The sequence below is a fragment of the Protopterus annectens genome, chromosome 11.part0 (assembly GCF_019279795.1).
Source record: "Protopterus annectens isolate FY-2018-M chromosome 11.part0, PAN1.0, whole genome shotgun sequence".
NCBI classification, from domain to species: domain Eukaryota; kingdom Metazoa; phylum Chordata; order Ceratodontiformes; family Protopteridae; genus Protopterus; species Protopterus annectens.
Window position 1 is genome coordinate 1,552,343,682 of NC_056745.1, and position 13,726 is coordinate 1,552,357,407.

The window sequence follows — 13,726 nt, forward strand, 5'->3', positions numbered from 1 at the left end:
CGGTTCGAACCTCAGCTGGAGAGCCTTCTCTGCAGAGTCTGTATATCTTCCCTGCAGTCAAGTGAGTTTTAAAGATATGCAGGTAGGTGCATGTGTGTGCACCTTCTGTGAAGGTTGGGTGCCACACTGGCAACTCAACACTGTAAAAACTTCTCTGCCAATCAATGTGCAGACTGATGATCCCCTAACCAGGAAAAGCCAAAAGGCATTGCTTTTTACTGCAACCTAGTAAAGCAGGTATTCAGAAAGTCAAGACATGCAAGTAGGTGTGTGTATGTGTGTGTGTGTGTGTGTGTGTGTGTGTGTGTGTGTGTGTGTGTGTGTGTGTGTGTGTGTGTGTGTATGTGTGTGTGTGCACCTTCTATGAAGGTTGGGCACCGGGTTGGCAAATCGACACCATAAAAACTTCACTGCCAGTTAATCTGCGGACTGGTGATCCGCTGTGGTGACCCCTAACTGGGAAAAGCCAAATGACATTGCTTTTCACTGCAACCTAGTATGGCAGGTATTCAGAAAGTCTTTAAAATACAGCTAAAACAGAGTGAATCATGCCATCAAAACCAGGAGTCCGCCTAAAGTAACGTACTTACTATTCAGTGCAATTTGAAAATATCTGTTTCTGAGTATCTGTATGGTAGCTATATAGTTCTTTGAGTTCTGGTCCCATGACAGGCTGTTTCAGTGAAAGTTGGCAATTTCCCCCAAGGTTATATGACCTCTGATTAATTTATATTTAGTAACAAGGTAAAGGAGAGTGAGTATATTAGGTAGGATCTGTAAAAGCCCTTATTTATAGAAAAGGTTGTGAACCCAGGAATAAAAGCCAAATGGTTGGTGAAGTGAGTTACTATGGAAACATTCAAGAAGGTATGGGACAGACAGAAAGATGTAAAAGGGGTGATAGGAAGAAAGGAAGGTTGAATGTTGAATATACTTAAGTAACAGAACAGCTAGGCTTATTGTTTCCTTTTACCAGTGAGCAAACGTAATTCAATGTAACATTATATTTGAATCTGTTTAGGAAAAGCCCTGTAGATCACAGACCACAAAATGCATTTTATCTTGACTGCTCATATTAGTGCAGTAGAGGGGTGTACTAATTAGCCCTGCTGCCTTGCAGTGCTTTGGTTTCTGGTTTGACTCTCAGTTAGGGTGCATTCCATGTGGTGTCTTCATTTCTTCCCTAGAAGTTCCAGTTTCTTCCCAAAGACATGCAAACAGTTGAACTAGCAAACTTCTAAATTGCACATGGGGACTTGTGCATCCTGCAGTGGACTGGCATCCTATTTAATGCAGTCATAGACTCACACCCCAACATAACTTTGACTAGGGTAAAGAGAACACTGGAAAATGACTGAGTAAACAAATAAAGTGCTAGATAGACAACAGACCTAATGTTTGAAAAGAAGAAAAAAAGTATGCCCTAAAGTTCAATATTTCCCAATAAATAATATTACTCTACTTAGTTATTTTCTTGAAAAATTCCGTTGGATAGTGCACTATTTCCTGACACATTTGCAAAGTTTAATCCCTTGATTTTATAATTACTTTTTAGAATACAGCTAAGCCAATCTTTGTAGGATGTAAACAACTGTTAGATCACTTTCCACAATGTGTAGTTTGTTCTGATTGCTTAAATGATATACTGAACAGCAGAGCAGCATACGTTTCCAGACATGGAGACATCTGTTGCATTGCTTCAGGCTTCAGTGGAATGCTGAAGTCATTACAGACTGTCTACTCAACATGTGTCACAGACTATCTTACTGCAGAGAAACAAATGTAACTTATTTTTGCTTTAGCTTGTTTATATCCTGACTGATTCCTACTACACAACAGAAATTAAACCAAATGCTTCGCCAAGTTCAAACTGTGTTTCTCTGATACAAATTACACTGCTTGCTGATGTTAATGTTTTTTACCTTAGTCTGATTTGTAAACATCTGACAAGTCCAAATGTCTTACAATAAACAAAAAGCTTTGTAATCAACTATGTATGCTCTACGACTGTGTATGAAAACACTACATGTGGGACTCATGCCAACTGATTTTTTTTTTTTTTAAGCAGAAAAGAGCACTTGCTCTGTGCCTCATCTTTTGACATTAGAGGCACACCACATAGAGCTACAAAGCAAAGCAGTAAAAAAGAATTTCAAATTCTGGTAATAACACATCAGCTGTCATCTGTTAAAGGCATTCTTCTCTTTTCTTCCCAGCCGTAAAAGATGATAGCAACTCCCCATAGTCCATTTAATGCAGAACTGAAACCCTAGAACGATCTAAGAGAATATGACTTTCTCAGCTGAGTCAATGAAACAAGACCCCAATGAATGAGTATAAACAATTTATACCTGCTCAGCTAAGCTAAAGATCTCTTTCATGAATCAAAGGTACTGGGGGCAGGGGCATTGGGTCGCAGAGTCTCTAAATCTGGCAATTTTATGCAGTTAGCAGATAAGCTAAGGACCTGGAGACCCAAATCATCCCTCGTACATTTTACCTGGAAAATAAAAATGTTCCCAAAACTTTCTAGGGTTTACTGCTGTTGCTCGAGACACATACGCTAAGAAGATGAGAGGTCATTCAGAAAAGATCAATATAAACCAATTTTGATGAGTGGAAAGGGTAAGTCATACAAAACTGCATACTTAGACAAATACATGCAAGAGTGAACATGAAAACTTGCATTTTTCATTTCACTAGTATACAATAGTAACATTTGAAGTGGTCACTGAGTTTCTGCTTCTGTAGACCCTCTTCTAATTAAATTGAGATTGAGGTCAGAGAAATTAATAGATAATGTTGACTAAAATCGAATGTTTGCCTTTTTTTCAAGACAGCATAATTTTGGAGATGGAAAAATTAAGAAGTGGTGATAGAAACAGATTTTTTTGCCTTTATTTTTTATGTTGAAAACAACTCCAGAGCAATTAAAATGTTCATTCTGTGTGTGGAAAGAGCAGCTGCACTATACAGGCTGAGCCTTTCTAATCTGATAATATCACTCAAACCTTTGTACTGTCAGCCCTTTCTGACTGATCTTTTTTTTATTTATCTTTATTAAATTATCATGTATGACATAGGCAATCATACAGTTATATAAATGAAAACAAACCATATTGACATAATTTTAGTTCCAAACTTTATACATCACAAGCCATATTGACATAATTTTAGTTGCAAACATTATACATCACAGACCATGTTGACATAATTGTAGTTGAAACATTATACTTCACTTATAATCTAGCCATTCTCAATAAAAAATTACATAGTTCATTCAGATCCTGCCTTCTTTTAAACTCCATTCTTCATCTGCATGTATTGTTCCCACAATTCCCATTTTTCATATGTAATTTGCTCCTACCCTTTTCTAAAGTTCCCAGATCCAGTTGTTTTATCTCTGTTATTATATATTCACTGCTTCTAGTAAAGTTGGTTTAGACTTTGATTTCCATTTTCTAGTAATTGCTTTTTTGGCAGCCACCATAATTAGACTCAGCAAGGCCTTACTATGTCTAGGCAATTCCGATTCTGTATCATAGCTCAAAAAACATTTCTTTAGTTAAATCAATTTGCTCACCCACTATTTCTGACAGAGCGGTGTGCAATGATTCTTTAAAGTCTGCCAACTCATAACACTTCTAGAAAATTTGTTCCCAGTTACCTCTTTCTTCCCATCACATCTCCAGCATTTGCTGTCTTCCTGAGGAAAAATTCTTTGGAGTCTACTTGGGGTATAAAAATACCATGTAAACACTTTCAAACAAAGATCCTAAATCTTCTAGACATTGTTGCATATTTGGGAGACATACATATATCCCTGATTATTTCTTTGTGAATTGCTTATCCAGTCTCTCTTCCCAATCCTTTCTAACCTCCTCTGACTGATTCTTCTAGTTATCATGCAATATTTTTATGCTGTGCTAATTATTCCTTTTATAACAGCAGCTTCTGTTCTAGATTCTGCTAAAAACTCTACCAGTGATGGTCTTTCACGTAGGATCCCTCTAGTTCTCTCTCTTTGCCTATACTCAGATATCAATCCTTGATAAATTCTTGGCCTCTTCTCATTCCTTTACCTTTCCTTGTCTAATTATTTGCTCCCAATACTTTGGTTGTTTTACCAGTTTTCACCAATAAATTCCAGCCCCCCTCTTACCTATTGTTTGTATCTCTAATTGCAGTTATCCCTATCAACAGACTCTCCTTTCTCCATTACTGTCTTAGTTCTTAGAATACTTTCTGCTACTTTATGAATATAATATTCTGCACGGTTATTGTTATTGAAGAAACTTAAACCATCCACCCTATCGGCCGATCGTCTCCCAGCCGAATACCTACAAATAGCATCAGATGTTGTAGCCTACCCCATTTCAATCTTAATTAACAGAACTATAACAGAAGGCACAATCCCCTCTTTGGAAAATATCTTATGTCATCCCTCTTCATAAGGGTGGCTCCTCCACGGAAACTTCTAACTATCGACCGATAGCAATACTGTCACCTATAGCAAAAATAATGGAAAGATGTGCTCACAAACAACTCCTACACTATCTCACTCTAAATAATCTTTTGTCCAAAACTCAACATGGTTTTCGCCCCCATCACAGTACAACCACTGCCCTCCTTTCCTTTGTCGACTCAATCAACAGTAACCGCAACAAAAAACGAATTACTTCTGCTCTATTTCTTGATCTGTCAAAAGCCTTTGACATGGTCAATCATCAACTGTTACTCCAAACCCTCGAAAACCTTCACCTTGATAACCTGGCCCTAAACTGGTTTAATGCTTACCTCTCTGGTAGACAACAAGCAGTTCAGTGACAAAGCAAGCTATCTCACTTGCTACCTAACACAATAGGAGTTCCCCAAGGCTCTATACTTGGTCCCCTTCTTTTTTCCATATTCATAAACGATCTCCATTTAGTCATCCCTAAAGCCACCTGCATTCAATATGCAGATGACTCTACGCTGATTTGCTCTGATCTCTCTCTTCATAACCTCCAGAAAGTCACCCAACACTGCTTTACTGTAGTGGAAAACTGGTTCATTGAACGGAAACTTATCCTAAACCCAAAAAAAACTAATCTACTACTAATTCTCCCCACCTTAGCCACTTCCTTAGGGCAACACCCTCCACTCTTTAATAATATGGCCTTCCACGTTCAGTCCACTAACGGGACCATCATTGAGCCTGTCACCAATACCAAACTACTAGGTGTCACTATTGACCACAAGCTCAAATTTGATATTCACATCAGTCAAACTATAAAGACAGTAAACAAGAAACTTGGTTCCATGTATAGAATTAAGAACTTTCTTACTCCCAATACCAAACTAACCATTGCATGTACTCACCTTCTCTCCACCCTACTATACGCCTCTCCAGTACTTTCCTTCCTCAAAAAAACTGAGCTCAACAAACTCTCTGTAGCTTATAACCATATCGCCAAATTTGTAACAGGAGAGCCCTACTGTACTCACCACTGCCTCAATCTAAGAAAACTAGGCTGGTTAGAACTCCCCAATCTTCTCAAACTTAACCAACTTAGTGAAGCATTTAAAATTATCAAGGAACCAGAGAAAACCCCCTCATTGCATAAACTTTTGACCCCCTATTCCAATCTAAATAGCCTTCGTTCATCAAATAGTGTCCTGGTACAAACAATGAAATCTAACAATTCAGGTGGTGATGCCCTTTTTGCCAATTCCATTGGAAAACTATGGAATTCCCTTCCAAACAAACTAAGACTAGCTACCTCTCTCAGCCAATTCAAAACTAATCTCAAATTATTCTTTAATGCTCATTGGCAATGTCCTTGTACTAAACCAGACTAAATCTTTATTTCCCTGCTTTCCTTCATGTCTTTCCCTAACGATCTCTCTCTTCTCTTATATCTCAAGATCCTACATTTTCTATCTCCTCCTGTACATTGTCCTTAATTAATCCATATTTCTGTTACCTGCATTTCCTCTAATCAGTTAATTTATTTGTATGTCTAATTTGTCTCTCTGTCTATTTTTTTTCTACAAAAAAATGTATTTCAGTATGTAAATCAATGTCTTGTATGCTTATTGTGGAGCTTTTCTCCCCGGGCCTCTGCTGAAAATGGATATGTATCCAGTTGGACTAGCCCGGTAAACAAATGTAAAATAAAATAAATAAATAAATAAAAAATATTTTCCTTAAGGATCTGCATCCAAAATCCCATTCTGTCCTTGTTTCTTGAACTTCCTCCCTGTTTCACCATCATCCCGTTCCACTTTGAATTATAATATTCTGCTTGTGCTATGTATAGGAGCCCTAACTGTGTTGCTCTGAAATGCCCCTTCAAATCAGGTAATACCAAACCACCTTGTTCTATTGGAAGAATCAACTGATCCCACTTGAGTCTTGCCATCTTCCCCTCCCAGATAAAATCCTTCAGCTCTATATTAATTGTTATCCACAACTTCTCCTCTTGTTGATAAAAATATGCATGACCTGTGTATAAAACTAAAGGAACTAAAACCATTTTAACCACTTGTATCTTTCTATCTATATCCATATAACAGAGCTTTTAATTTCTCAATGTTTATATTATCTCTTGTTTAGTCTCTTCCCACATATCCTTAACTGCCGCACCAGAATCCTTCTTACTCCATATTCCTAAGTACTTCATTTTATCATGTCTCCATAAATATGGATATTACTGAATGACTTAGTGTGTGGATACATAATTTACAGCTATTGCCTTTGTCTTAGCTTCATTAATGTAGTATCCTGAAAAGATTTGAAACTGTCTCACAATGTTCCACAACACTGAAATATCCTTTTCTAGTTTTGCCAGGTATAAAATAATATCATCTGCAAACAGAGACAGCTTTTCTCGAATACCATACTAATTATATCCTTGAATTTCTGAGTCTCTTATTTTCTTTGCCAATGGTTCTAAATAAAGTTCAAATAACAAAGTTGAAAGAGGACACCCCTGCCTGTTTCCTCCACTCAAAATTTAAATTATAATAGAGGACCCCACCAACTTTAACATTCACTTTCGATCCCTTGTATATTCTCCTAGTCATCCTTATAATTTATCAGGGAATGCAAATCCTTCCATTGTCCTATTGATAAACTCCCAGTTTACTCTGTCATATGCTTTCTGTGCATCAAGACCCACCAACAACAGTGGTATTTTCTTACATTCAACTTCCATCTGGATTATCAATTTTCTGTTAATGTTGTCAAATGTTTGCCTCCCCTCCACAAATCCACATTGATCCATATCTATCAATTTTGGCATCACCTTTGCCATTCTTTTAGCCATTACAGACATAAACACTTTATAATCATGGTTTAAAGTAGAAATTGGCCTACATGAAGCTGGATCTGATAGGCCTTTACCATCTTTAGGTATTATAGCCACCACTGCTTTCTTCCAGGATATCGGTGCCTCTCCTCCTCATAAAATACCTTTCAGATCTTTTTTGACTGATCCTTTATCAGTCAGCACAGAATGATAAACCAAAATTAGTAGGTACTTTTTCCTAGGGTTTACAAGGAAGCCACCACTGAATCTAAAAAGACTATCCTTATCTAAAATCTCTCCTGTTCCCCACCTTGGTGGTGAGAAAGATAATGGCCACATAGGTTCCCCATTCCCAAAATAGACCTCAGATATAGGTTAGTTGCTTGAAGAGCAGTAAATATTTTTTTACTGCCATTAATTAGGCCTCTTGGTATCACATCTACTGACACTCAGTTAAGTTTGACTGCATTAACTTGGTAGACTGATCCCTGCTTTGAGGTATATACACTTAGACTACTTAACAGAACACTCAGCCCTTACTATAATACAAGATGATTTATTTATTTATGTGGTAATTAGATACTTGTATTAACCATTTCAAATCTCTTCCAGAAAAATACAAAAACACCATAATAATATAACTTAAGTGAGTGTTCAACACAATGGATTAATGCTAGGAGTTACTATCAAGCTTTATCATGCAGTCCTGGGTTTCATTCCCTCAGTTTCCATTTAACTGCTGTGCAACCCTGTGTAAGTCAGTCAAACAGACAGTAATTTTGGATCATTCTGAAAAATAGGCACCTATGTCTAGTGGATTGACCAGATTAACAAATAAAAAAAATAAAAGTAGCGGCTCTGTGGTACAGAGGGATAAAGCCTCAGAAGGCCCCAAACAATTGTGGTTCAATTTGCAGCTAAACCACTAGAGGAAGTCAGCTTGGAGGAGAGGGATGGCAAGACATTGCTTGCTTACCTCTCTTAGGGTGGAGTTACAGCCCTATGCCCCAGGGCACACATGCTACCATAGATCCTTGGTGGTGACCAGAGAGCTGTCTCAGGGTGGAGTGCTAGGGACCTACACTTGAGGGCACACATGCTGTCATAGATCCTCAGTGGTGACCACATAGCTGTCTCAGAGTGGAGTGCTAGGGACCTATGCCTCAGGGCACACATGCTGTCATAGATCCTCAATGGTGACCATAGAGCTGTTGTAGGGTGGAGTGCTAGAGACTTGTGACCCGGGGCACACATGCTGTCAAAATCTTTGGTGATGACCAGAAACATGGTGGTAGTGTCTGCTTGCATGGGATGGGGATTTAGTGTGGTTACATCTCCCATGGAAGCGAATGATATCACTCAGAGTCCATTACAGGCCCATCCTTTGAACACTGCTGGGAATATACAAGAGATCCATGACTAGATATCCTAGCTATTGAGCTGTATAGAAATGGTTCATATAGTCTGCAGACAAGTGGAAACAAAAAAAAAAAAAAAAAAAAAAAAACAAAATAATTAAAATGAATAAATGGAAAAAAACATTAAAGTAAACCAGGTATGTAACATTTTTGTAAGATAATAACACTAATGTCTATAAATGTTTAATTTTAATTCAGTATAGCCAGTCCTGCTGCTGCCAAAGAATACAGGAGTATTTGGGTAGGGCTCATTCAAAATGGCACATTCAAGATGTCACAGATTAATTACTCAAGACAATAATTTAATTCAAGACAGTAGGTAAAGCATTTTATAAATTCATAAAGGAGCACAGAAAGGAAAAAGGTTATAGCCAGACTTAAAATAATAGATGAGGGGTGGCAGAAAATGATGTGAGAAAGCAGCAATAACAAACAGATGCAGCAAAGAAGGAGAGGGAAAACTTGGCTTATCTATTCTGCAACCTTAATTGGGAAAGTAATACTAATTCAAGTGCTTTCAAATTGAAAATATTCATAAAGGAACTGCAGAAGCTGCAGATGAGAATTTGGTCAGATGAGATACATCCTAGGTTGCTAAGAGAAATTATGAAAGAAGTGGTAATACCATCCTTTAAAGCAGATTGTGGAAAAAGGATAGGATGAGAGATCTGGCAATGAAAATAAAACAGAGGCCAGAAACATGGTAATTTTTGATTAAGCTGTATGCAAGATCATGGACCCAGTTCTTAAGGAGATATTTTTTTGGGATAGCAAGGAACCAATAAGGCAGCAGTTTTTGACTACTTCCTGATACTGTACTGTTGTTTTGGCCTACACACTAGTGCATGCATAGTTTCCTTTTACGGTTGAGAGATCCATGCTCACTTTTATTTTATAATATGGAACTGTTGCTTTGTGCTACAGACTAATGCAAACATACTTACTTTTACAGTTGAGATATGCATGCTTAATTTGATACAACTGTATAAAATACCAATAAAAGCTATTTTTAACTTTTTATGCTACAATAACAGTACTGTTCGGATGCATACATACCATACGCATCTCTCATCTGGGCCAACCTAGCAGCATGGGTTCGTTCTCACATTCAGTTGAAAAAACAGAACAGAACAGAATACCATTATGAATACTGGTCCTGACTATATTCAGCTTTTAACTCTTACAATTAGTCACTGTAATTAATACTTACACATCTGTGGGGTGCCCCCAGTCCTACATTCCTCAATCCAATGTTTGAGGGTATCCCTCTTTCTCCTCTGGAGGTCAATGTAGTGGTGTCTACAGTGCTCACCAGTGCAGGGGATACTGGTAGCACTGGTCACAGCCTGGGCAAGAATATCCCATGGCTCTGACTTGTACTCTGATTCAGAATAGTCCTTCTGCAATAGCCTGGACCCATGTTCCCTTCATTAGGAATCCAACAAACACTTTGGACTCCTGGACACCCCATCTTTGAGCATGAAATCTCACTCCCTCTCCACGCACACCTGCCATGCCTACCAAGGATCAAGACCAATGTAGAATGATGTTTTTCCACCAACTGCAGTTATCACATTTACTGGGAGTGTGCACACTGTTTAAAAGTGTTGCTGGATGCTTACCATCATGCAAACACAGTGCTCGGCATTGTGCAACGTTTGTGCGATGTTAAACACAGCAAACATAAAAGCATTTGAAGGTGTTGCATACACCTGTATTAGAGCCCAGTACCATCTGGCCCAAAAAAGGAATGGATCAATGCATTAACATATGGTGCCACAGAGTCAATTGAGTAGTAGGTGTATTTTAGAGACTTAATAGGAACTGGCAGACTTAACTGCTGTTGCATACACCTGATACTTACCTGACTCTGTGGCAGCAGGTATTAATGCACGTAATGTAATGGTACATTAGTTTTTGGGGCCAGATGGTGTCTATTACTTTTAATTGCTTTTGTAAAGGCATTGCTGTGGGTTGGTGCAAGATGCGCACCACTGTGCAATAATAGACTATATAATTGGGGAACACAGAACAGTGTTGATATGTGGAGCAAGCAGGGCGAAGAATAATAGCAATTCCTTGCTAAACTGTGACAGTTAGGATTAATTGTATGACATACATGTACTTCAGAACTGATTCTGTGGCAGTGCATGTTAATGCATTGATATATTTCTTGTTGTTTGGGCCGGATGATACTGGGTTCTAATTCAGATGTATGTAGTACTTTTACAGGTGTCTGTGATACGTTAACATACATTGATATACAGGTGCAATTCACTGTTGCTTAGTGAGCAATGTGCACCATCCCACAATAAGGCTTTATACAAAAGAAATGGGGAGGATTGGATAGTGGTGATACGGGGAGCAAGCACAGGGGAGTACAAAGGGAAATCCTTCCTAAACAGTGACAGTTACTACTGGTTGTATAAAATACATGTGTTACTTAACTGACTCTGTGGCACCATGTATTAATGCTTTGATCCATTCCTTTCTGGGGCCAGATTGTACTCGGTTTGAATCCAGGTGTGTGTATATGCTATTCAGACAGTTCATGCTAATGTACAATCTATGTATTCTATCAAATTTCTAGGTGTGGAAGTGCAATATTACATATCTGTACATATTTTGTTGTCCCCCATTATGTATGCCTTTGGTCTTGCCAAAAGGGTATGACACGTATGTTTGTGTTTCATTGTAACACATCTATGACACATTTTATGTCCCTATATTTGTTTATGTATGTATCCTTGCATTATGTTGGCCTTTGTGGAGAAATGTAATGCAGAATCAGTGCTATCTGTGTAGCCCTGGTGGTCACAAGGGCATTTCGTGCATATCTGCAGACCGTTGTTGCTTTGACTTACAGAAAATTGCTATCCAGATGAGCTTGCAAGGCTTAGCAGCCAGCAACACTGCCACGAGCTGCAAAACCTTGCTTAGATGCTCTGCATCTCATTAATATGCATTGCGAGATGCCACATGATGGGCACCTTTGTGGTAGCAGATACACTCCGTTTAGCCCTGCGCGAAGCCTCAATGGAATTTATTGAATCCTGAGTTCTTTCTTAAAATAAATTAGAAGTGATACAGTGATTAAAGTTTAATTAAAGTAACAAAATAATTTAAAATGTCTAACAGGTGTTAAGAAAAAGAGATACATTTTAAGTAATCTTTTCAAACTAATTTGGTTAGTGGATATGCAGATGTATTCAGGAAAAGAACTCCATGATTTAGTCCTAAAAATTGAAAATACACTACCTGCAATACATAACTTAAAGTACAAAGCAATTAACGAGTTTTGGGAAGGCAAAGAGGAGTGCGGAGAAATACGAACTGAAGAAAAATTTGAATGAATGGGCAACAATTTCAGAAGAGTTTAATGATAGAAGAAATACAAGCTGCATTGCAAAGAGAGGGAAGAAACAAACTAGCTTTAGATACATTAACACATTTATTATTTGCAGAAGTAAACTGAGAGATTTAATAGCTTTCTTTATTGGTTAAGACATGGAGGTTGAATTAGAGCATGAAGTGGGGCAGCAATGGGAAAGCATTTTAAATTTGCAAAATAAATATTTACCCATTTCTAACATTTACAGCAAGATTGCCCGAAACGAAAACAATTTTTTAAACTGATATAAAATATCTAAAAATGGATAATCAGAATACACAAGAAAGGGAAATCCCAGGCTAAATACTTTGGTATTTCAGTGAAGAATCTGTTATTTGCACAATACCTGAAAAGAATCTGCAGAGTATTAATGCTAAAAGTATACCTTGTATTTTAAAGATATTTTATTAGCTAGAGCTGAATAATAAAGCATGATATATCAGTCCAATAATGTCTCTATGTAAACAGAACTATATTACTCATATAAAGAGCATTGTTAGGTTTAAGATAATCTGAAGATGGAGTATTACAAATGGAAAGATGAAAGTTGACTGGAGCAGGGAGGAGTCTACAAGCAACCCAAATAAATCTTAAGTTAAATTTGATAACTGCTAAACCAATCAGCACATTAATATGACCCTGCTTAAATAATTCAGAGTAACAGACAGCAATGAAATGGGGTAACAACTGTTTAATGCTCATTTATGCAATATGCAATATGCATAATGGTGCATGACTGGCTGAAGTGAATCTGTACAATGGAAGAAATTCTCTTCTCCTGTGCTATGGTGATTTCATGAATAAGAGTACACTGGACAAGGGTGTAACTAGGCATACTCTTTGTACTCAGTTCCCTATTATATCATTGAAGACACAAAATCTCAAATGTGTCTTCATCGAACTGAAAACAACAAAAATTTAAAAGAGCGAAAGGGCATATAAGAGATTTCTTTCCCTGGGAAATAAATTGCTTGGTCGCCTCCATTACTTTGCCGTTTCCCCCACTGTAGTGTGATCTTGGAGTTGGTATATTTAGTAAGGGGGGTGTGGGGGGCACAGCCCACCACATTGGGGTGTGGGGGGGGTAAAGGCTCCACTTTATTTTGTTTTTAGTGTTTTTTTTTTAATTGGGCCAAGCGATTTCTTTCACAGGGAGAGAAATTGCTTATATGCCCTTTCACTCTTTTAAATATTCATTGTTTTCAGTTCGATGAAGACGCATTCGAGATTTTGCATCTTTGATGATATAATACAGACCCTTTCTACTCTACTGAGTACATTTTTTTCTGAGCATTACATCAATATTGCTTTTTTCCGGCCACATTATGTCTACAGCTGAATAAATGAATGGCTCCAACAATGGGTGCAATATTGGTAATCTCAAAACAATATTTTTGATAGTTTTAGGGGGAACAGCTGAAAATATTAAGTGTTTAGGGGGCAGCAATCTGAGAGGTGTCCATTTTTAAGTGATAGGTGTGCAAGGGGGTAACAATACCTCATGTTGTTTATGCTTCCCTGACTGTCAAAGTTTTTTTTCCGCCCTGATAATATACAGAACTGATTTACTGAGCTAAGATTTAAAAAGCTTCCCTAAAAGAAATATTTGCATGATGGCTAATTCA